Genomic DNA, 22,591 nt, shown 5'->3' on the forward strand with positions numbered 1-22,591 from the left:
TATTAAACAAAATAGGAACCATTACAATTACCACTTTTTGCCAATAAGAAATAAATTTGTTTATTCCTGTATCATAAAAATCCATACCTCAGATTTGATGAACTCTTGGAAAGCATTTTCTGCATGCTGTTGGTTGTGGAAGTGTTTTCCTTGCACAAAGGTGTCAAGATGTTGAAGAACTGGTAGTTGGTTGGTGAGAGGTCAAGTGAATATACTGGATGAGGCAAAACGTTGTAGCCCAATTCATTCAACTTTTGAAGTGCTGGTTGTGTGACATGCGGTTGGGTGTTGTCATAAGAAGAATTGGGCCCATTCTGTTGACCCATGTTGGCTTCAGGCGTTGCAGTTTTCAGTGCATCTCATCAATTTGCTGAGCATACTTCTCAGATGTAATGGTTTTGCTGGGATTCAGAAAGCTGTAGTGGATCAAACGGGCAGCAGATCACCAAACAGTGACCATGGCTTTTTTTAGTGCAAGTGTGGCTTTGGGAAGCGCTTTGGAACTTCTCAGTCCAAACACTGAGCTGGTTGTCTCCAGTTGTGGAGAAAATCCCCTTTTCATCGCACATCATAATCTGATAGATAGAGAAGATGAAACTTCAAAACAATGATTTTTTTGATTTTCAGTCAGCTCATAAGGTATCCACTTATCGAGCTTTTTCACCTTTCCAATTTGCTTCAAATGCTGCACAGCCACAGAAGTGCCGACATTGAGTTCTTTGGCAACTTCTCATAAGAGGATCAGCTTCAGTAATCTTCTCAATTGGTCATTGTCAGCTTCCAATGGCCAGCAAGCTCTTGTCTCCTTTGAAAACTTCTTGAACCACCACTGCAGTATATGTTTGTTAGCAGTTCCTGGGCCAAATGTATCGTTGATATTGTGAGTTGTCTCTGCTTCTTTAAGATCCATTTTGAACTCAGGTAAGAAAATCTCTCAAATTTACTTTTTTGTCTAACATCATTTCCCTAATCAAAAATAAATGTAAAATAAACAGCAGGTAATAAGCAAGTAATAAGCTGCTAACAAAAAAACATAAAATGAGAAATGCACATTAAAATGATATATAATATAGCCACATTTATTTAAGAATGTAACTCAATATCAAACAGCAAATGTCAACAATGCAAAACCGCAATTATTTTTGCACCAACTTAATATCATGACTAGCATCGTTTCAGTGGGAAGTTATGAGGTGAACTTAAATGTCACCTGGTTAATGACTATCCCTGGGCCTTAACAGAAACTTTATTAGTTTTATTAGTTTTCCAGGGAATGTAAAGGTAAAAGTGAGAAGGTGGATTTTTTAAAAAAGAAGAGAAAAAGGAAGCAAGAAACAAAGAGAAAGAAATTGTCTTGCATCCTTAATATTTTACACAATGTTAAATATTAAACAAGATTATTTAAACAATCTTACTTATGTTAAGATTAATAAATATGAAAAGACTATAGGGTAGAACATTTTAAAAAATTCTCAGCTTCCTGATTTTCCTAATGTGACATCATTAATGGTGACTGTTGCTGTATAAAATCCCCATTGACAGATATTGATGTCTGTCTGCACATCCATTAGCCTCTCATAAGGTCATGAGGATGACAGGGGACGAGATGGTTGGATGGCATCACTGACGCAATGGACATGAGTTTGACCAAGCTCCGGGAGATGGTGAAGAACAGGGAAGCCTGGTGTGCAGCAGCCCATGGGGTTGCAAAGAGTTGGACAGGACTGAGTGACTGAACAACAAAAGCCGTGGGGCAATTTCTTTTGTCTTGCCTCTACATGTTTACATTACTGTCTTGCTCTGACTCTTAGAGATCATTTACTACTTCTGAAATTATAAGTGCTTGATGTATGAATGCTTCTTGTAAATAGCAGTGTCATAAAAGAAAGGACAAGAATTCTGGTTTCGATCATTTGTACTTCCTTAGGACAGAACAAGATTTCCTACTCTTCAGCATGTGTTGATGGCCTCACCTGCTCAAGACTGAGATAAGTCCAGGGATTTTTGTTAGTTTGGTGTTATCTTAACATGCTTCAGTCAAGAGAGAGATTTTGATATTTTCCTTTTCTTGATGGTGCCTTTCCAACAGAAGTGCTTCTTAATCCTGACTGTACATTTTAATTACCTGCAGAGGTTGAAAAAATGGGCTCCACCCCTAGAGATTCTGATTCAATCGGTTTGGAGCCCAGCTTGCAATTTTAAAATATTCTCTATTTCTCTGCTCCTGCCCATTCAACAGATAGCCGCAACTTCCATGCTGTGCCAGCCACATCCCTGAGACAAGATGGTGAAGGCCAGAGTGAACGGATTCGGCCACATCTGGCACCTGGTCACCAGGGCTGCTTTTAATTCTGGCAAAGTGGACATTGTTGCCATCAATGATCCCTTCTTTGACCTTCACTACATGGTCTACATGTTCCAGTATGATTCCACCCACGGCAATTTCCACAGCACAGTCAAGGTGGTGAACGGGATGCTCATCATCAATGGAAAGGCCATCATCATCTTCCAGGAGCAAGATCCCACCAAAATCAAGTGAGGTGATGCTGGTGTTGAATACATGGTAGAGTCTACTGGGGTCTTCACTACCATGGAGAAGGCTGGGGCTCACTTGAAGGGCGGCACCAAGAGGGTCATCATCTCTGTGCCTTCTGCCCATGCCCACGTTTGTGATGGGCATGAACCACGAGAAGTATAACACCCTCAAGATTGCCAGCAACGCCTCCTGCACCACCAGCTGCTTGGCCCCCCTGGCCAAGGTCATCCATGACCCCTTTGGCATTGTGGAGGGACTCATGACCACAGTCCACGCCATCACTGCCACCCAGAAGACCATGGATGGCCCCTCTGGGAAGCTGTGGCCTGATGGCTGAGGGGCTGCCCAGAACATCATCCCTGCTTCTACTGGCACTGCCAAGGCTATGGGCAAGGTCATCCCTGAGCACAACGGGAAGCTCACTGGCATGGCCTTCTGCATCCCCACTTCCAAAGTGTCTGTTGTGGATCTGACCTGCCGCCTGGAGAAACCTGCCAAGCATGATGAGATCAAGAAGGTGGTGAAGCAGGCATCAGAGGGCCCCCCTCAAGGGCATTCTAGGCTACACTGAGGACCAGGTTGTCTCCTGCAACTTCAACAGCAACACTCACTCTTCTACCTTTGATGCTAAGGCTAGCATTGCCCTCAATGACCACTTTGTCAAGCTCATTTCCTGGCACCACAATGAATTTGACTAGAGCAACAGGGTGGTGGACCTCATGGTCCACATGGCCTCCAAGAAGTAGGGCCCCCAGACCCCCAGACTCAGCAGGAGCACGAGAGGAAGAGAGAGTTCCTCAGCTTCTGGGGAGTCCTTGCCCCACCTCGATCCTCCACCATACTAGGAATCTCCCAACCTCCACACGTTTTCCATCCCCAAGGCCCTGAGGAAGGGGAGGGGCTTAGGGAGCTGCCTTGTCCTGTACCATCAATAAAAGTACCCTATACCCCCCCAAAATAAATAAATAATAAAATAAAATATTCTCCAGGTTAGGAGTGAGTGTAACATGCCTCTGGTGTCTAGGAAAATTCTTTGTGAAGGCAGGTAGTCTCCAGGAAATGGCAGATAAATTGAACCACATTGGTAAGTAGGCTACAGAGGCCAGATGATTTTGAGTGAGGACATGTCTGGACCTATTTCACTGCAAGCATAGTGCAGTATCTTACCTACATCATTTGGCGGTAAAATGATAGGGGCCTGAAGGTCTCACCTTAGTTTCATTGTCCCCTTTTGGGAACTGTGCCTTAATTTCCTCATCAGTAAAATGGAAATAACCAAAGTTTGAGGTCACATTTTTGTTTGAGGCAAAAACCAGTATCAGTAAAGGTTCGCCACAATGAGCTTTGTGTAATATCATCAAATTGCAGTCATGCAAACACAGATGAGAGTTAGGGAAGTGGAAGCAGCAAAAATGTGTCTGGGGTCCTTGTTTAAGTTGATTGACAGGGCTCCACAATGATGTGGACTTGGAATCTCCTACTAAATCCCAGCATCATGACATTAGTGTTGCTGAAGAAATGCTACAGTCTCCACTGACTGAGGGTTAAAACTACTACTTTTCTTTTGTGTTAAAAAAAGGGGCTCTGAGAACTGTGTTAAGTCACTTCAGTCATATCTGACTCTTTGCAACCCTATGGACTATAGCTTGCCAGGCTCCTCTATTCATGGGATTCTCTAGGCAAGTATACTGGAGTGGGTTGCTGTTTCTTTCTCCTGGGGATCTTCCCAACCCAGGTATTGAATCCTCATTTTTTAAAAATATAAATTTATTTAGTTTAATTGGAGGTTAATTACTTTACAATATTGTATTGGTTTTGCCATACATTGACATGAATCCACCACGGGTGTACATGTGTTTCCCATCCTGAACTCCCCTCCCACCTCCCTCCTCATCCCATCCCTCTGGGTCATCCCAGTGCACCAGCCCCGAGCACGGTGTATCATGCATCGAACCTGGACTGCAATTCATTTCACATATGATAATTTACATGTTTCAATGCCATTCTCCCAAATCATCCCACCCTCTCCCTCTCCCACAGAGCCCAAAAGACTGTTCTATACATCTGTGCCTCTTTTGCTGTCTTGCACACAGGGTTATCATTACCATCTTTCTAAATTCCATATATATGCATTAGTATACTGTATTGGTGTTTTTCTTTCTGGCTTACTTCACTCTGTATAATAGGCTCCAGTTTCATCCACCTCATTAGAACTGATTCAAATGTTTTCTTTTTAATGGCTGAGTAATACTCCATTGTGTATATGTACTACAGCTTTCTTATCCATTCATCTGCTGATGGACATCTAGGTTGTTTCCATGTCCTGGCTATGATAAACAGTGCTGCGATGAACATTGGGGTACACGTGTCTCTTTCAATTCTGGTTTCCTCTGTGTGTATGCCCAAGAGTGGGATTGCTGGGTCATATGCAGTTCTATTTCCAGTTTTTTAAGGAATCTCCACACTGTTCTCCATAGTGGCTGTACTAGTTTGCATTCCCACCAACAGTGTAAGAGGGTTCCCTTTTCTCCACACCGTCTCCAGCATTTATTGCTTGTAGACTTTTAGATAGCAGCCATTCTGACTGGCATGAAATGGTACCTCATTGTGGTTTTGATTTGCATTTCTCTGATAATGAGTGATGTTGAGCATCTTTTCATGTGTTTGTTAGCCATCTGTATGTCTTCTTTGGAGAAATGTCTGTTTAGTTCTTTGGCCCATTTTTTGATTGGGTCTTTTATTTTTCTGGAATTGAGCTGCAGGAGTTGCTTGTATATTTTTGAGATTAATTCTTTGTCTGTTGCTTCATTTGCTATCATTTTCTCCCATTCTGAAGGCTGTCTTTTCACCTTGCTTATAGTTTCCTTTGTTGTGCAGAAGCTTTTAATTTTAATTAGGCCCCATTTATTTATTTTTGCTTTTATTTCCAATACTCTGGGAGGTGGGTCATAGAGGATCCTGCTGTGGTTTATGCTGGAGAGTGTTTTGCCTATGTTCTCCTCTAGGAGTTTTATAGTTTCTGGTCTTATGTTTAGATCTTTAATCCGTTTTGAGTTTATTTTTGTGTATGGTGTTAGAAAGTGTTCTAGTTTCATTCTTTTACAAGTGGTTGACCAGTTTTCCCAGCACCACTTGTTAAAGAGATTGTCTTTGAACCTTCATTTCTTACGTCTCCTGCATTGGCAGCCGTGTTCTTTACCACTAGCGCCACTGGGAAGCCCATGGGACTGGACCTCTTCCATGGGTCAAGATGTCCTGCTGCTAACCAGGACACCAGTATGCAGGGTGGTGGAGCCTTGCTTTTATCACCAGCACCTTGGGAGCCTAGCATACTCTGCAGGGAGGCCTAAGCTTGTTGACAATTGGGCTTACAAGCTTTTAAGCTTACAAGCTTACACTTGTAAGCAAGAGTGCTTACAATGAGAGTTTAGTTCACAGCTCTGGGCCTGGACCCATGCATGAAGTAGTTACTTCAGATTCTGGTTTCCCAGGATGAACACTTTTCCTCTTCTAATTCCCCACCCCTGCCTATAACTGGAGCCACAGGCCATGTCTGTGAGTATGGACTCCTTCCTGCTTCTGCTCCTACCTGGCTCATCCTATGGCTCTCAACCCCAAATTGTGTTCCTATTTAACTGAGCCATAATGCCAACCCAGCAGTCCCATAACCAGGGGAGTAGCTTCATAAGATGGCCACTGAGTATCTGCCATAGTCTAGGATAGGGACTTAATAACCCCTCCTCACATTCAGTCTAAAGTCTTGAATTATACAGAATGCCAGATGGCACTAGTGGTAAAGAACCCGCCTGCCAGTGCAGGAGACATAAGAGAAACAGATTCAATCCCTGCATTGGGAAGATCTGCTGGAGGAGGGCATGACAACCCACTCCAGTATTCTTGCCTGGAGAATCCCATGGACAGAGGAGCCTGATCAGCTACAGTCCATGGGGTCACAGAGTTGGACATATCTGAAGCAACTAAGCACACATGCACAGACATGGAAAATAGAGGATTCTCTCTTTTATGATAGTTGTGCTATTAATGAAGTACTGAACCCTCTCATCCTGGGATAAATCTCCCCAATATGTTTGGTTTCTCATCACAGTCTATAGTTTCTCTCTCCTCATCTCAGGTTATGGAGGATCAGGCCATGTATTGCTTGTTGCTTGCTGAGTCGCTTCAGTCATGTCTGACTCTTTGCGACCCTATGGACTGTAACCTACCAGGCTCCTCTGTCCAGGCAAGAATACTGGGGTGGGTTGCCATGCCCTCCTCTAGGAGATCTTCCTGACCCAGGGATCGAAACTGCGCCTCTTACGTCTCCTGCGTTGTAGGTGGATTCTTAGCTGCTGAGCCACAGAGGAAGCCCCGAGCCATGCATAGTGTCTTGGTAAATGGGCAATCAAGGACAACTTATTTTACATATGGGGAAAAGGGGGACAGAGAATTTTGATGAAGTGTAACTGTGACAAGTGAATGAGGTCTGAAATAAGAACTCTTGTTTCTATCAAAATGGTGGTGTGGGGGTAAAAGGGTGGTGATCGATGTGAACAATGGTGGTGGTCAATTGTACCACTTGAGAAACTTGGATTGCAGGGACAAACAAATCTTCATTTAATGACATCTCAGTTTTCTCATTTATAAAACATGAAAACAAGAGTACTTGTCAGGGTGCTGTGAGGGTTAGGAAAAATATATGTGAAAAGAACTGTGGCAGGGTTTGGCTTTTGTAAGTAAGCAAGACAGTAAGTGCAAACAGGTGCAACCACGAAGTGGGTAGCTTTGAAGAGTCCCTATCCAAGGCTTAACCATATAGTCCAGAGATCTCTTGAGATAGCTTCTGGGAGCATCAGTTCTTATGGGGCCCTGGAGCAGTCACTCCAAAGCCCTTCCCTCAGGTTGGTCTCTATGGAAGCATTCTCTTTGAAGAGTGACCCCTAAGACCCCCAAGAGGGCTCTCTGGCCACATATGCCCAGTTGCACAACCAGAGGCAGGGGCTGCCCTGGATGCTGCCCTAGGGGCTGCCCTCATCCCTTTATATCTATGATTCCTGAAACTAACTGGGCTGTAGAAGTTCAATAGTATCTTCTTCATTATAATGAAATGAGGTTATCCTAAGCAGAGCATTTAGCTCAGTGCCTGGTGTGTACTAAGCCTTCAGCAAAGGTTTTATTTTTGTTGTTTTTTAGTTGCTAAGTTGTGTCTGACTCTTTGCGACCCCAGGGACTGTAGTCCACAAGGCCCCTCTTTCCATGGGACTTCCCAGGCAAGAATACTGGAGTGGGTTGCCTCTTCTTTCTTCAGGGGATCTTCCCCACCCAGGGATTGAATCTGCATCTCCTGTGTTGGCTGGTGGATTCTTTACTGCTGAGCCATCAGGGAGTAGTTTTAAATCCTAAGCTAGGTTTATGGGTCAAAGTGCTTCCAAATTCCAGAGTCCTTCCTCTAGATTAGGAAGCAAGTGAATATGCTCTGGGTTAAGGCCAATTCATGGAATGTCTATGCCACCATTATGAATGATAGTTATTCATTCATATATTTATTTATACATTTAGTACACATTTACTGAGCATCACTTATGTGTGTTGCCCTTGCTCAGCACATAATTCTCTGATCTCTGGTGCTTACGAATGGCAGCTGCACACAGAGTGTTTTATCAGGAAAACCCACCTCTGAACATCACTTTTCCATTTGCGTGCTGATAGAGCTAGCAAGTTAGAAAGAGCTCTGATCATGGCACCTTTCAGGCCAAGGTGTGAAATTATAGAATAGTCATGTGTGTATTTTACAGATAAGTATCTGAAGCCTGAGAGGCCTGAGGCCCCAAGTTTGGAACAGTACTTCAGAGGCCATCTGAGGCAAGAATCTGATTCCCTGATTAGTTTAGGAAACAAGGGCCCTTTCCAGCAGACCCGTTGGCTCTGTACAAGGGTGAGATAATTGGTCTTTACATTGTCATTTACACACAGGTGTTCTTTTCTTTCTGAAGAGGTGTCCTTCAAGGTTAAATGAAATAGCATTTGAATAAGTCTAGAACAGTGGTTTTTAACTCCGACTGTATTAGATCATCTGAAAAGCATTTTTAAAACACTGATTTTGGAGCCCCACCACTGCTGCTGCTGCTGCTAAGTCGCTTCAGTCATGTCCGACTCTGTGCGACCCCAGAGACAGCAGCCCACCAGGGTTCCCCATCCCTGGGATTCTCCAGGCAAGAACACTGGAGTGGGTTATCATTTCCTTCTCCAATGCATGAAAGTGAAAGTGAAAGTGAAGTCGGTCAGTCGTGTCCAACTCTTAGCGACCCCATGGACTGCAGCCTACCAGGCTCCTCCGTCCATGGGATTTTCCAGGCAAGAGTACTGGAGTGGGGTGCCATTGCCTTCTCCAAGCCCCACCACAGGCCAACTAAATAAACATTTGTGGGAGCAGGAGTCTGGGGGCCTCATATTGTTTTTTAAAGCTCTCGAGGTGTTTCTATTTAAAAAGCTCCACAGTCTAATAACCAGTCATTCTTATACACAGTCAGTGGTCTAGAGATTAGTGCTTTTGAAATTCTAATGCACATTTGAATTATCTGGGATCTTGTTAAAATTCAGATTCCGATTCAGTAGGTCAAATAGGGCTGTAAAGTTCCCATTTGCAACAAACTCTCAGTTCATGTTCATAATGCCAGTCCCCAGATCACACTTGAAAGAGCATCCCCAGAAGGTGCTCTGGATTCTGGTCACCCACTGGTCACCAGTGTGTCCAGCCAGAGGCCTGGAAGTTGCCTCTTTACTTCACCTACTCATCTGTACCCTATCAGCTCTTGGTCACTAGTTCTTGCCAATGCCAGCCCACTGTTCTCTGTAGCTTGTCAACTTAAATGCACAATGTGAGAGTTGCAAGTTTCATCTGCAGTAAAATGAGGACTGCAGCCAGGAGACAGCACCTCAGATAGCTCTGAGAAACTGCTCCAAAGAGGCAGCAGGGGAAAGGTCAGTATATATGATTTTTTGTGAACAGGGAATACATGCAATCAAACACATTATTTTTCCAGAAGGTTTCTATTAGTCTTGTGAAGCCTTTGCGAGTCCTGAGGAACAGTGTCACCATGAAGGATTTTAGTGTTCCAGATAGGAGGAGATGCAAGAATTGGGCTCACAAAAATCAGCTCCTGAGAATATCTAACTATCTAAAGACCTGTCCTGTCAGTTTTCCTGGGCCACAGATTGCCTCATTTCTGCTCCTCACCCTGAACTCCTTCAGGGGATGTTGAAAGTCAGCAGCAACAAATGATTTAATCCTTGTAGAGGTAAATGGCAAGCACCCAGGTATGTGTGTTTGTGTGTGTGTGCTTAGTCAGTCAGTCATGTCCAACTCTTTGTGACTCCCAAAGACTGTAGTCGCCAGGCTCCTCTGTCCATGGGATTATCCAAGCAAGAATACTGGAGTGGGTTGCCATTTTCTTCTCCAGGGGATCTTCCCGACCCAGGAACTGAACCCGCATCTCTTGAATCTCCTGCATTGGTAGGTGGATTCTTTAGCACTAGTGCCACCTGGGAAGCCAGAGCACCCATGGCAACTGCAATCTGTGGTTGACAAGTTCTTAATTCTTTCTTGGTAGACTGGTCACCATTCTCTTCCACATTCATCTACCGTCACTCCCCATCCTGGCTGTGTTCTCTGATAGACCACCTCCTGATGGGGGTTTTCCATTCCTTCTTAGCTCTGTGCATGCCTTTTTTACTCTGTAGAAAGCTCTTCCAGTACTTGACCTATCTTGTAGGAGACCACAGAATTCCTGGGCCTCTGTCTGCACTAGACACATATTAGAATTGTCCAGGAACAACTTGCCCTACTGGTTCTTTGCTAAGTTCCTAGAGCCCGGCTCAGCACTTATCAGGCTCTTAAATAAAACAGTCCTTGAATTTAAGAAAGAAAATCCCAAATTTGAATGAGCAAAACCAAACAAAGACATCAAATACTCTCCTCATCAAAATAACACTCTTTTAAGATTACACATTAGATTTTAAACACCCACATTGGGGAAAAAAAGATGTCCTTTTCATTATAGGGGACTGGAATGCAAAAGTAGGAAGTCAAGAAACACCTGGGGTAACAGGCAAATTTGGCCTTGGAATATGAAATGAAGCAGGGCAAAGGCTAATAGAGTTTTGCCAAGAGAACGCACTGGTCATAGCAAACACCCTCTTCCAACAACACAAGAGAAGACTACACATGGACATCATCAGATGGTCAACACCAAAATCAGATTGATTATATTCTTTGCAGCCAAAGATGGAGAAGCTCCATACAGTCAGCAAAAACAAGACCAGGAGCTGACTGTGGCTCAGATCATGAGCTCCTTATTGTCAAATTCAGACTTAAATTGAAGAAAGTAGGGAAAACCACTAGACCATTCAGGTATGACCTAAATCAAATCCCTTATGATTATACAGTGGAAGTAAGAAATGGATTTAAAGGACTAGATCTGATAGACTGAGTGCCTGATGAACTATGGATGGAGGTTCGTGACATTGTACAGGAGAAAGGGATCAAGACCATCCCCATGGAAAAGAATGCCAAAAAGCAAAATGGCTGTCTGGGGAGGCCTTACAAATAGCTGTGAAAAGACGAGAAGTGAAAAGCCAAGGAGAAAAGGAAATATATAAACATCTGAATGCAGAGTTCTGAAGAATAGCAAGGAGAGATAAGAAAGCCTTCCTCAGTGATCAATGCAAAGAAATAGAGGAAAACAACAGAATGGGAAAGACTAGAGATCTCTTCAAGAAAATTAGAGATACCAAGGGAACATTTCATGCAAAGATGGGCTCGATAAAGGACAGAAATGGTATGGACCTAACAGAAGCAGAAGATATTAAGAACAGGTGGCAAGAATACACAGAACTGTACAAAAAAGATCTTCACAAGCAAGATGATCACGATGGTGTGATCACTCATCTAGAGCCAGAAATCCTGGAATGTGAAGTCAAGTGGGCGTTAGAAAGCATCACTATGAACAAAGCTAGTGGAGGTGATGGAATTCCAGTGGAGCTATTTCAAGTCCTGAAAGATGATGCTGTGAAAGTGCTGCACTCAACATGCTAGCAAATTTGGAAAACTCAGCAGTGGCCACAGGATTGGAAAAGGTCAGTTTACATTCCAATCCCAAAGAAAGGCAATGCCAAAGAATGCTCAAACTACCGCACAATTGCACTCATCTCACATGCTAGTAAAGTAATGCTCAAAATTCTCCAAGCCAGCCTTCACCAATACGTGAACCGTGAACTTCCGGATGTTCAAGTTGGTTTTAGAAAAGGCAGAGGAACCAGAGATCAAATTGCCAACATCTGCTGGATCATCGAATAAGCAAGAGGGTTCCAGAAAAACATCTATTTCTGCTTTATTGACTATGCCAAAGCCTTTGACTGTTTGGATCACAATAAACTGTGGAAAATTCTGAAAGAGATGGGAATACCAGACCACCTGACCTGCCTCTTGAGAAATCTGTATGCAGGTCAGGAAGCAACAGTTAGAATTGGACATGGAACAACAGACTGGTTCCAAATAGGAAAAGGAGTACGTCAAGGCTGTATATTGTCACCCTGCTTATTTAACTTATGTGCAGAGTACATCATGAGAAACGCTGGGCTGGAAGAAGCACAAGCTGGAATTAAGATTGCTGGGACAGCAGCTCCCCAGCCCGAGGCCAGGAGGCCCAGATGGGGGAACCCCACGCTGGGCCCCTCTGGACGATGGCAACGGCTGGACAGGAAGTGAGGAAGGAAGTGAGGAGGGCACCGACGGCAGTGAGGGGGCGGGGGGGCGACAGGGGCCGAGACGCAGAAGGTGTCTGGAGTCCAGACATCGAGCAGAGCTTCCAGGAGGCCCTGGCCATCTACCCGCCCTGTGGGTGGAAAATCATCCTGTCTGATGAAGGCAAGATGTATGATCGGAATGAACTGATTGCCTGCTACATCAAGCTGAAAACAGGAAAGACCCAAACTCGCAAACAGATCTCTAGTCACATCCAGGTTTTGGCCCGAAGGAAATTGAGGTAAATCCAGTCCAAGCTCAAGGCCCTGAACGTGGACCAGGTTTCCAAGGACAAGGCTTTCCAGACAATGGCCACCATGTCCTCTGCCCAGCTCATCTCAGCACCTTTCGTGCAGGCCAAACTGGGTCCCGCTGGTCCCCAGACCCTGGAGCTTTTCCAGTTTTGGCTGGGGAGTTCTGGCCCCCATGGAATGTTCCTGATGTGAAGCCATACTTGCAGACACCGTTCTCCTTGTCACAGACTCCTCCATCTACTGACCTCCCAGGGTATGAGCCTCCAAAAGCCCTCTTACCTCCCGCTTTGCCCCCACCTGCCCCATCGCCCCCAGCCTGGCAGGCTCGGGCTCTGGGCACTGCTTGGTTGCCACTAGTGACGTTCTCGGCCTTTGTGGAACCACCAGATGCAACTAATTCTTACCAGAGGCACCTGTTTGTACACATCAGCCAGCACTGCCCCAGCCCTGGAGCACCTCCCCTCGAGAGTGGACATCCGGCAGATCTACGACAAATTCCCCGAGAAAAAGGGTGGTCTGCGGGAGCTGTATGATCATGGGCCCCCCCATGCCTTCTTTCTGGTCAAATTCTGGATGGAGCGTGCCCAGCTGGAGGACGGAAGATTCATGTACCGCCTGCTGCGCTCACCCATGTTCGAGAACCTGGTGAATTTTCTGCACAAATTGCAGCAGCTGCCTGAGCGTTATATGATGAACAGCGTCCTGGAGGACTTCACCATCCTGCAGGTGGCGACAAACAGAGACACCCAGGAACTGTTGCTCTGCACTGTGTACGTCTTTGCAGTCTCCACCAGTGAGCGGGCGGCCCAGCGCCACATTTATTGCCTGGTCAGGGACTGAAGGGGGACCCCAAAAGCGGCTCACCCTCCAGAATACCCTCTCCTCCCAGGCAGGACCTCCAGCTTTCCCCATGTTTCTTACATGGGGAGGGGACTGCTCCCTGTTAGGACTCTAAAAGCTGGGTGGTGAGTGGAATGGGCTGGGACTGAGAGGGGAAGACGGATCCTGATTTTGGAACCTCACAGGGGTGTCTGAAAGGACAGATCACCCCAGAGCATTAGGCACTGAGGACAGGAGTGAGACAACCCCTGGGATAGCACTGGTTTCTGTCTCTGACAGGTGCCCTACCTTTTCTTTGTTCTGGATGTTCTGGAGGGCCCCCGTGACACATGGGCTCATCCCTCCCTGTTTTTCCACACCTCCCTGTTCTCAATCTCCCTCTTCTTACCACCTCCATCCCAGGAACCCTGATATCGAATATTGAAGGTTAACCCTTTCTGTGCAGGGGCAGAGTCAGGTGGGCCCTGGAAATATATTATTATTTTTTTAATATAATGAGATATTTATAAGTGGGTATTAGGGTCGTGACTTTTTCTCAGCTGGGCAAGCAGTGGGGTGAGGCTTTTTAATCTCCTGCCCTCTTCTAAATGTGCCGTGGGGCTAGACTGTGTTGCCTCCCTCTCCTCTCTCTCCTCCTGCCCCCCTCTCCCCCCTCCAAATGTGTTGGTTTGTGTTTTGACAGAGGATAAAGCTATTTTACAAAAAAAAAAAAAAAGATCTCCAGGAGAAATATCAATAACCTCAGATATGCAGATGACACCACCCTTATGGCAGAAAGTGAAGAGAAACTAAAAAGCCTCTTGATGAAAGTGAAAGAGGAGAGTGAAAAAGTTGGCTTAAAGCTCAACATTCAGAAAACGAAGATCATGGCATCTGGTCCCATCACTTCATGGCAAATAGTTAGGGAAACACTGGCAGACTTTATTTTGGGGGGCTCCAAAATCACTGTAGGTGGTGATTGCAGCCATGAAATTAAAAGACGCTTACTCCTTGGAAGGAAAGTTATGATCAACATAGACAGCATATTAAAAAGCAGAGACATTACTTTGCCAACAAAGGTCCATCTTGTCAAGGCTATGGTTTTTCCAGTGGTTATGTATGGATGTGAGAGTTGGACTGTGAAGAAAGCTGAGTGACAAAGAATTGATGCTTCTGAACTGTGGTGTTGGAGAAGACTCTTGGGAGTCCCTTGGACTGCAAGGAGATCCAACCAGTCCATTCTAAAGGAGATCAGTCCTGGGTGTTTTTTGGAAGGACTGATGGTAAAGCTGAAACTCCAATACTTTGGCCACCTCATGCAAAGAGTTGACTCACTGGAAAAGACTCTGATGCTGGGAGGGATTGGGGGCAGGAGGAGAAGTGGACGACAGAGGATGAGATGGCTGGATTGGCATCACCGACTTGATGGACATGAGTTTGAGTGAACTCTGGGAGTTGGTGATGGACAGGGAGGCATGGCATGCTGCGATTCATGGGGTTGCAAAGAATCGGACATGACTGAGCGATTGAACTGAACTGATTGGGGGGGAATAAGTAGCTTAATAGGGGCTCAGGTATGTCCCTGGTGGTTCAGTGATTCAGTCTGGCCTTCCACAGCAGGGGGCACAGGTTGGCTATCTGATCCTAGAACTAAGATAGGGAACTAAGATCAGAAAAAGGGACCCCTCCCCGCCCCGCACCCCCCGCCCCACACACACACACAAAAGAGCTCAAAGCAAGCGAGAGGACAGGAAGGAGAGGATGGGATGCTGGAAGCAGCTTGGAGGTTAGCTTTTAAATCTGGGCTGGTCCCAGCAAGGGCGCGCCTCATAGCTCAGTTGGTAAAGAATCTGCCTGCAATGCAGCAGACCCTGGTTGGATTCCTAGGTTAGGAAGATCCCCTGGGGAAGGGAGAGGTTACCCATTCCAGGATTCTGGCCTGGGGAGTTCCATGGACTGTATAGTCATGGGGTCGCAAAGAGTGGAACACGACTGAGCGACCTTCACTTTCTTTTTCTTTCCTCCCAGCAGGGGAAAAGGGAAGAGCTCTGGGGCAGGGTGGGGACAGCCCACGGAGAACCTTTCAGAGCCCTGGGGACTGTTCGAAGTGCGCGGAGAAGGCAGGAGTTTCGGAGCTTGAACTAACTTGCTGCGGAGGGAGGCGCCGCGAGCCGCAGCCATTCAGGTTTCAGGTCTTTCCAGCGCCCTTACGGGCAGCTGGTTTGGGGAAGGGGAGGGGAAGGGAGGGCAGGTCCAGAGCAAAGTGGGTGGAGTGGAGGGGGCAGACTGAAGGAAATGAGACAACCTTTTCCTCCCACCGAATCGTGGTCCTCCTGCGTCTGCTGGGGTTACCACCGCCGCCCGTGAGCGCCCCGGCCGGGACCCCGTGCCCACAAGTCTCCACCGGGGCTTCTTTCCGAATCGCCAGTGCCAGCCCAAACCTTGGCCACAGCTGTGTTGCGTCCTCTTAGTGATCGGCTCCTGGTCCCCCGGCTCCGCCCCCAGCACCCGGAGCCAGGACCCCGGAAGTGCGCGTTGGCGGCTCGGGCGAAGGTAAGCGTTGCGGTTGAGCGCGCTCAGGGTGTAGGGGCGCCTGGCATGCCCAGCGCGCCGTGGCCTGCCCTGAACACCCCTGCTTTGGAAACACGTAGAGCACTTCTGACCTGAGGAGGCTGCTTTGTTCCTGACCCCCTGCCCAGGTGTTGTAGCCTGAGTATCCCCAAGGAACTTTGCTTACCGGCGCTTGTTTTCTCTCTTCTCACTTTCCTGTTGCTTCCTACCCGCATCCCTGCTTCTTTTTCTGGATCCAGGAACTCTCCGCTCCTTGCCTATGCAGCCTGGCTTCGGAGAGCGAGTCCTTTCCTAATCTCTGCACCTCTCTCCTCCTCCGCCTCCGGGACCAGGGGCTTAGTTCCCAGCCGGCGACAGTGACTGGCTTTGACCTCGAACCTGCCAGGTGCAGCCCTGTCCGAAATTTCCTTGGCTCTAGTTGATCTCATTTTTGTTCAGTGGCTCAGTCGTGTCCGACTATTTGCGACCCCGGGGACAGCAGCACACCAGACTTCCCTGTCCCTGACCTTCACCATCTCCCAGAGCTTGCTCAAACTCATGTCCACTGAGTCAGTGATGCCATCCAACCATCTCGTTCTCTGTTGTCCCCATCTCCTCCTGCCTTCAATGTTTCCCGGCATCAGGGTCTTTTCCAATGAGTTGGCTCTTCCCATTAGGTAGGTGGCCAAAGTGCTGGAGCTTCAGCCTCGGTTCTTCCAATGAAGATTCTGGGTTGATTTCCTTTAGGATTGACTGGTTTGATCTCCTTGCGGTCCAAAAGAGTCTTCTCCAACACCACAGTTCAAAAGCATCGTTTCTTCCATGCTCAGCCTTCTTTATGGTCCGACTCTCACATTCATACATGACTACTGGAAAAACAGTAGCTTTGTTCTATGAATGTTTTAAGCCAGCTTTTTCACTCTCCTCTGTCACCGTCATCAAGAGGCTCGTTACTTCCTCCTCGCTTTCTGCCATAAGGGAGGTGTCATCTGCATATCTGACATTTACCAGACTCCTTTCCAGGAACTCAGCCTGCTGCATGCTTTTGGTGGCCCCAGAAATCAAAGTGGATAGGGGGGTGAAAAGGTAGTTGGTGGTCCCTAAATCCTTAGGGGCATGCTCTGCTCACGGAGAGGAGTATAGTCAGCTTCTTGCAGTTCTGACTGGGTTTCCCAAGGATTAGAGTGTGGGGGTGGGGATGAGCACTAAATATGGGATTCAAGGGTGGAGGTAAGGAGGCTGATTTGGAAGGAGAGGGGAGGAAACCATTTTGTGTTAGTTTGCCATTTTGCTCTTATTAACTACCTGAGTTCTCACATCAAGCCTCTGAGTAGGGACTCCTATCCCTATGTTACAAAGGGGCAAAGTGAGAAGCACAGAGGGTGAGTAATGTTGCCAGGGCTATGCAGATGCGAAGGGATACAGCCAGGATTTGGGAATCAGCTGGTTTGTACCAAGCATCCCCACATCCTGCCCTACAAAGAGTTCCTCTATCCAGTTTGAGCAGAATACCTGTCCCTGGGTCATACCACATGGGACCAGGCTTTTTACTTTTTGAGCAAATACATCTTGATTCTATTCAAATCCAAATGATTTATTTAGTACCTACTATTCTCACAATTCAGTGGAAAGCACTGAAGCTTCAACTTGAAACCTCACTCCTGTATCTTCTGCCCGTCATCCAGTCTGTCATCAAATATGTAATTCTTCCCCAGAAGGATGACTTGAGTCTCTCTCCCCAAAAGACTGTTAGGCTTGTTGGCTAACCTAAACCCTAGAGTAGGACCACTAGCATTTAAATCCTGCATGAGGCCTTTCTGTAGTTTTCTGTGTCTGGAAAGTAGGGATGGGAGGATTTAAAATAGAGGCTGTCAGCCAGGGTTTCGGTTTTGCCTCCCAAATGGTATCTGGCAATGTCTGGAAACATTTTTGGTTCTTAACATGGAAGTGTTAGTGTCCTCCCACCCTCAGATGACAGAAGAGATGAGAATCTGCACGTGTTTTACGAGCACTGAGGTAGATCCTGTACATATTATAATTTGAGAATCACTGTCTCATAGAATAAAATCTAACCTCTAACATTGACCTCAATTTACCTTCCCAAATTCATCTCATGACACTTCCAGTATGCACTTTCTATTCCATCCAACTTCCCGTTCTTTTGGTATTCTAGGTCTTGAGTTTTTGGAACACCCGTCTTTCTCCATGGCTAGCAAATTCCTCATTATTCTTTGAGACCAGATCTCAAGTCCCGTGCTGGGTGAAGCATAATTCAGCCCCTACAGGTGGTTTGGTTTTATCCCTCCCTGCTACCCCATCCCCAGCCATCCTCTCCCATTTTTTCTTTTAATATCTCTCTTGTAGTGTTTACTGTGCTTTATAGGGATCTCTTGTTCATCCCCTGACTGGTCTACCTGGAACCCAGCACAGTGCTGTCCTCATGCTGGTGGTTAAACTTGCAAGCTTTGGAATCAGGCTGCCTGCATTCAAATTCAAGTTCTGCCACTTTGTGACCTTGAGACATTGACTCAGCCTCTCAAAACCTTATTAACAAAATAAGAAGAAATAGTCTGCCTTCTCTGCAGACGAGTGTTATTAACTAGTGGGATAATAATTGTTCATATTAGCACTGAGTGCCAGGACAGGGTTCAATTTTAGCATTTTATATTTTTACTAATTTAGTTTTTATGAGGACCCTATTATTTAGTATTAGTATTACCCTATTTTCCAGGCAAAGAAATGGTGTCCCGGGAAGCTAAGCAGTTTGCCCAAAGTCGCACAGCTAATGTAGGCCAGGATTCACCAGACATCTGGACTGTAAAACACATTCTGGTAAAGGGCTTAAACCACATATAGTAAGTGCTATATAAACACGAGCTGGATTTGTTGTGTACATTGATTAAGAGCCAAAGTCTATTGGGTTTTTCAACTGCACCACCTTGTGGTCTAAGACTCTGCCTTTCTTCTTACAATTCCTGTTCCTTTCCTCTCCATCTTGCCCCTAACCCAATCTCAGAGGGACAAGACATTAGGGTCAGTCTCCTGTCACAGTTCTAGGTCAGCACCAATGAACTTGATGCTAAGTGGAGCCGTTCATGAGCCAGGTCAGGGTCAGAGCAGCATTCACTCTTTGAGGACGGGCCCGTAGAATCAGCACACTTGCTGGAGGTGGGAGGTGCCGAGGAGGAGTTAGGCACCTGACTCCAGCTTCTAAGCATTTTGTGTTTTGCAGTGTGTATAGCACATCAGTATTGTGTTAAATCAATCAGTGAATGTGGGATGAATGGATGAATGGCACTAGGTGGATCTCCTGCCTATACTTGATGATTCAGAGTATGCTTTTTCTCCAAGTGTTATATATTAAAGGTAAAACTTATTAAGAGAGTTTAATGACTTGCAGAGTTTTTGAGAACCACATTTGGAACCTGTCACTGACCACTTTTATGAGTTATGTATGATACTGGATACTAGGTTACAGCTGATCACTTTATTAACTTGAGATCCTTTTCCCTGAATGTAGCCCTGTCTTTTTTTAAATATAGATTTATTTATTTCAATTGGAGGTAATTACTTTACAATATTGTATTGGTTTTTCCATACATCAACATGAATCTGCCACAGGTATACACGTGTTCCCCATCCTGAACTCCCCTCCCACCTCCCTCCCCGTACCATCCCTCTGGGTCATCCCAGTGCACCAGCCCCAAGTATCCTGTATCATGCATCGAACCTGGACTGTCGATTTGTTTCATATATGATATTATACATGTTTCAATGCCATTCTCCCAAATCATCCCACCCTCTCCCTCTCCCACAGAGTCCAAAAGACTGTTCTATACATCTGTGTCTCTTTTGCTGTCTCGCATACAGGGTCATCATTACCATCTTTCTAAATTCCGTATATATGTGTCAGTATACTGTATTGGTGTTTTTCTTTCTAGCTTACTTCACTCTGTATAATAGGCTCCAGTTTCATCCACCTCATTAGAACGGATTCAAATGTATTCTTTTTAATGGCTGAGTAATACTCCGTTTTGTATATGTACCACAGCTTTCTTATCCATTCATCTGCTGATGGACATCTAGGTTGCTTCCATGTCCTGGCTATTATGAACAGTGCTGCGATGAACATTGGGGTACACGTGTCTCTTTCAATTCTGGTTTCCTCAGTGTGTATGCCCAGCAGTGGGATTTGCTGGGTCATGAGGCAGTTCTATTTCCAGCTTTTTAAGGAATCTCCACAGTGTTCTCCATAGTGGCTGTACTAGTTTGCATTCCCACCAACAGTGTAAGAGGGTTCCCTTTTCTCCACACCCTCTCCAGCATTTATTGCTTGTAGACTTTTGGATCACAGCCATTCTGCCTGGCGTGAAATGCTGCCTCATTGTGGTCTTGATTTGCATTTCTGTAGCTCTGCCTTTGAAAGCTGAAAGCTGAACCCCTTCTTTGCTGGTCCATTGGCCACTTGCTGTATAGGCCAGACTGCCTTACACAAATTCCTGCACATTTGTGTACTCTGGCTTCTTTCACAGCTGACTCAGACAGTTGTGATCCCCCTGAGTTTGCTTGGTTTGGAAGGTTGTCCCTCAGACTTTAGTGGAGTGAGGTTGCCTGGTATGTGCAAGGTGTTGAGGTTTTGTTAGGAGGTCACAGAAATACTCTAGTAAGTCTGCTTTTGAGGATGGAGCACGGTGAGAACTTCCCTGTCCATCAACGTGTTGCAGACCACTCAGATTCCCTGTAGCACTTCAGACCAGACTCTTACTGCCTCTGGTGGTAATGTCTCTGGCATTGTCCCCTTTCCTGGGTCACCAGATGACTGATCTGAGAAGCATTTCCCTCAAGTGCTAATGACTGGAGTAAAAGGCCCAAGATTTTGGGAGCATCACTTGTATTTTCATTGAGGCATTTATCTAGAAGATAAACTAGCCCAGGAGGGGCATGTCAGGCCCGGTACTATGTTTTCAGGCCTCTGATGTCACAGCTTGGTTGCCGTCTTAGGTAGTATCTCTTAACCTCTTCTACCTCTCAAGTAGGAGCTTGCTGGGTTTGTGGGGACTGGTAATCATGAGTGTGACAGATAGAAAGCTGTATGTACCTGGAATATAGCTAAAGAAGGGCCTGACAGATGCCTGGATGTATGGTGACTGGAGGACAAGAGATGGGTCTGGGAGATGGGTCTGGGAGATGGCTCTGGCTTTCCAGCAGTCCAGGAATCTGTTTCTGTATGTTGGGAGACCATGGAATGGGCTCAGATATGCTGAGCTCTTTGAATGGTGGCTCTCCCTTCTGTTTCCTCCTGTGGCAGTGGAACCAGAGCCCAGGGGGAGGGACAGTGTGTCCAGCAAGCAAAGAAACCAGAGTCACAAGGTTGTGCTCAGTGGTTGAAGGTTGGTTTGTTTGTTTGTTTTTTCCTTCAAAGCCCTGGCTAATAAACTGTGTGGATGCCTCCTCCTGAGTCTGGACTTTTGAACATTACCTTTAGAGAAGCCAAAAGTCTGTCTGAATTGATAAGTAATTGCTAAGTTTCTCTGGACTTGGAGAGGGAGAAAGAAAGCAAGAGAGAGAGACAAGAGAGAGCTAGGGCACTCTCTATCAGGTCTGTTTTTTATAAAATCCAGCATGTGACCTAGCAGATCACTGTCATGGCTGATACATTTGCTAGGAGTCATGTTCACAGTTCCAGTCCTTTTCTTTGATCCAAAAGCCTTTTGTCAAAACACACCTCAGGGGCTGGGTACATATGTTTGTTGATTGGACAACTGATACAAGTACATCTATAGGTCATCCCAGTTTTCACTAGTTTGTTTACCACTTAGTGACATGCCCCTCCCCCCCACATATAAGCCATACTTCAGTTCAGTTCAGTCGCTCAGTCGTGTCCGACTCTTTGTGACCCCATGAATCGCAGCATGCCAGGCCTCCCTGTCCATCAACAACTCCCGGAGTTCACTCAGATTCACGTCATTCGAGTCAGTGATGCTATCCAGCCATCTCACCCTCGGTCATCCCCTTCTCCTCCTGCCCCCAATCCCTCCCAGCATCAGAGTCTTTTCCAATGAGTCAACTCTTCGCATGAGATGGCCAAAGTACTGGAGTTTCAGCTTTAGCATCATTCCCTCCAAAGAAATCCCAGGGCTGATCTCCTTCAGAATTCACTGGTTAGATCTCCTTGCAGTCCAAGGGACTCTCAAGAGTCTTCTCCAACACCACAGTTCAAAACCATCAATTCTTCGGAGCTCAGCCTTCTTCACAGTCCAACTCTCACATCCGTACATGACTACTGGAAAAACCATAGCCTTGACTAGATGGACCTTAGTTGGCAAAGTAATATCTCTGCTTTTGAATATGCTATCTAGGTTGATCATAGCTTTCCTTCCAAGGAGTAAGCGTCTTTTAATTTCATGGCAGCAATCACCATCTGCAGTGATTTTGGAACCCCCCAAAATAAAGTCTGACACTGTTTCCACTGTTTCCCCATCTATTTCCCATGAAGTGATGGGACCAGATGCCATGATCTTCGTTTTCTGAATGTTGAGCTTTAAGCCAACTTTTTCACTCTCCTCTTTCACTTTCATCTAGAGGCTTTTTGGCTCCTCTTCACTTTCTGCCATAAGGGTGATGTCATCTGCA

General features: G+C 45.9%; 2 pseudogenes; both read left to right on the plus strand.

Moving 5' to 3' along the window:
• Window positions 1–2,284: 2,284 nt before the first annotated feature.
• On the plus strand, window positions 2,285–3,282 carry LOC128056571 (glyceraldehyde-3-phosphate dehydrogenase-like; annotated as a pseudogene).
• Window positions 3,283–9,835: 6,553 nt separating this feature from the next.
• Window positions 9,836–13,429, plus strand: LOC128055683 (transcriptional enhancer factor TEF-4-like; annotated as a pseudogene).
• Window positions 13,430–22,591: the final 9,162 nt, after the last annotated feature.

Source organism: Budorcas taxicolor, chromosome 11 (assembly GCF_023091745.1).
Source record: "Budorcas taxicolor isolate Tak-1 chromosome 11, Takin1.1, whole genome shotgun sequence".
NCBI classification, from domain to species: domain Eukaryota; kingdom Metazoa; phylum Chordata; class Mammalia; order Artiodactyla; family Bovidae; genus Budorcas; species Budorcas taxicolor.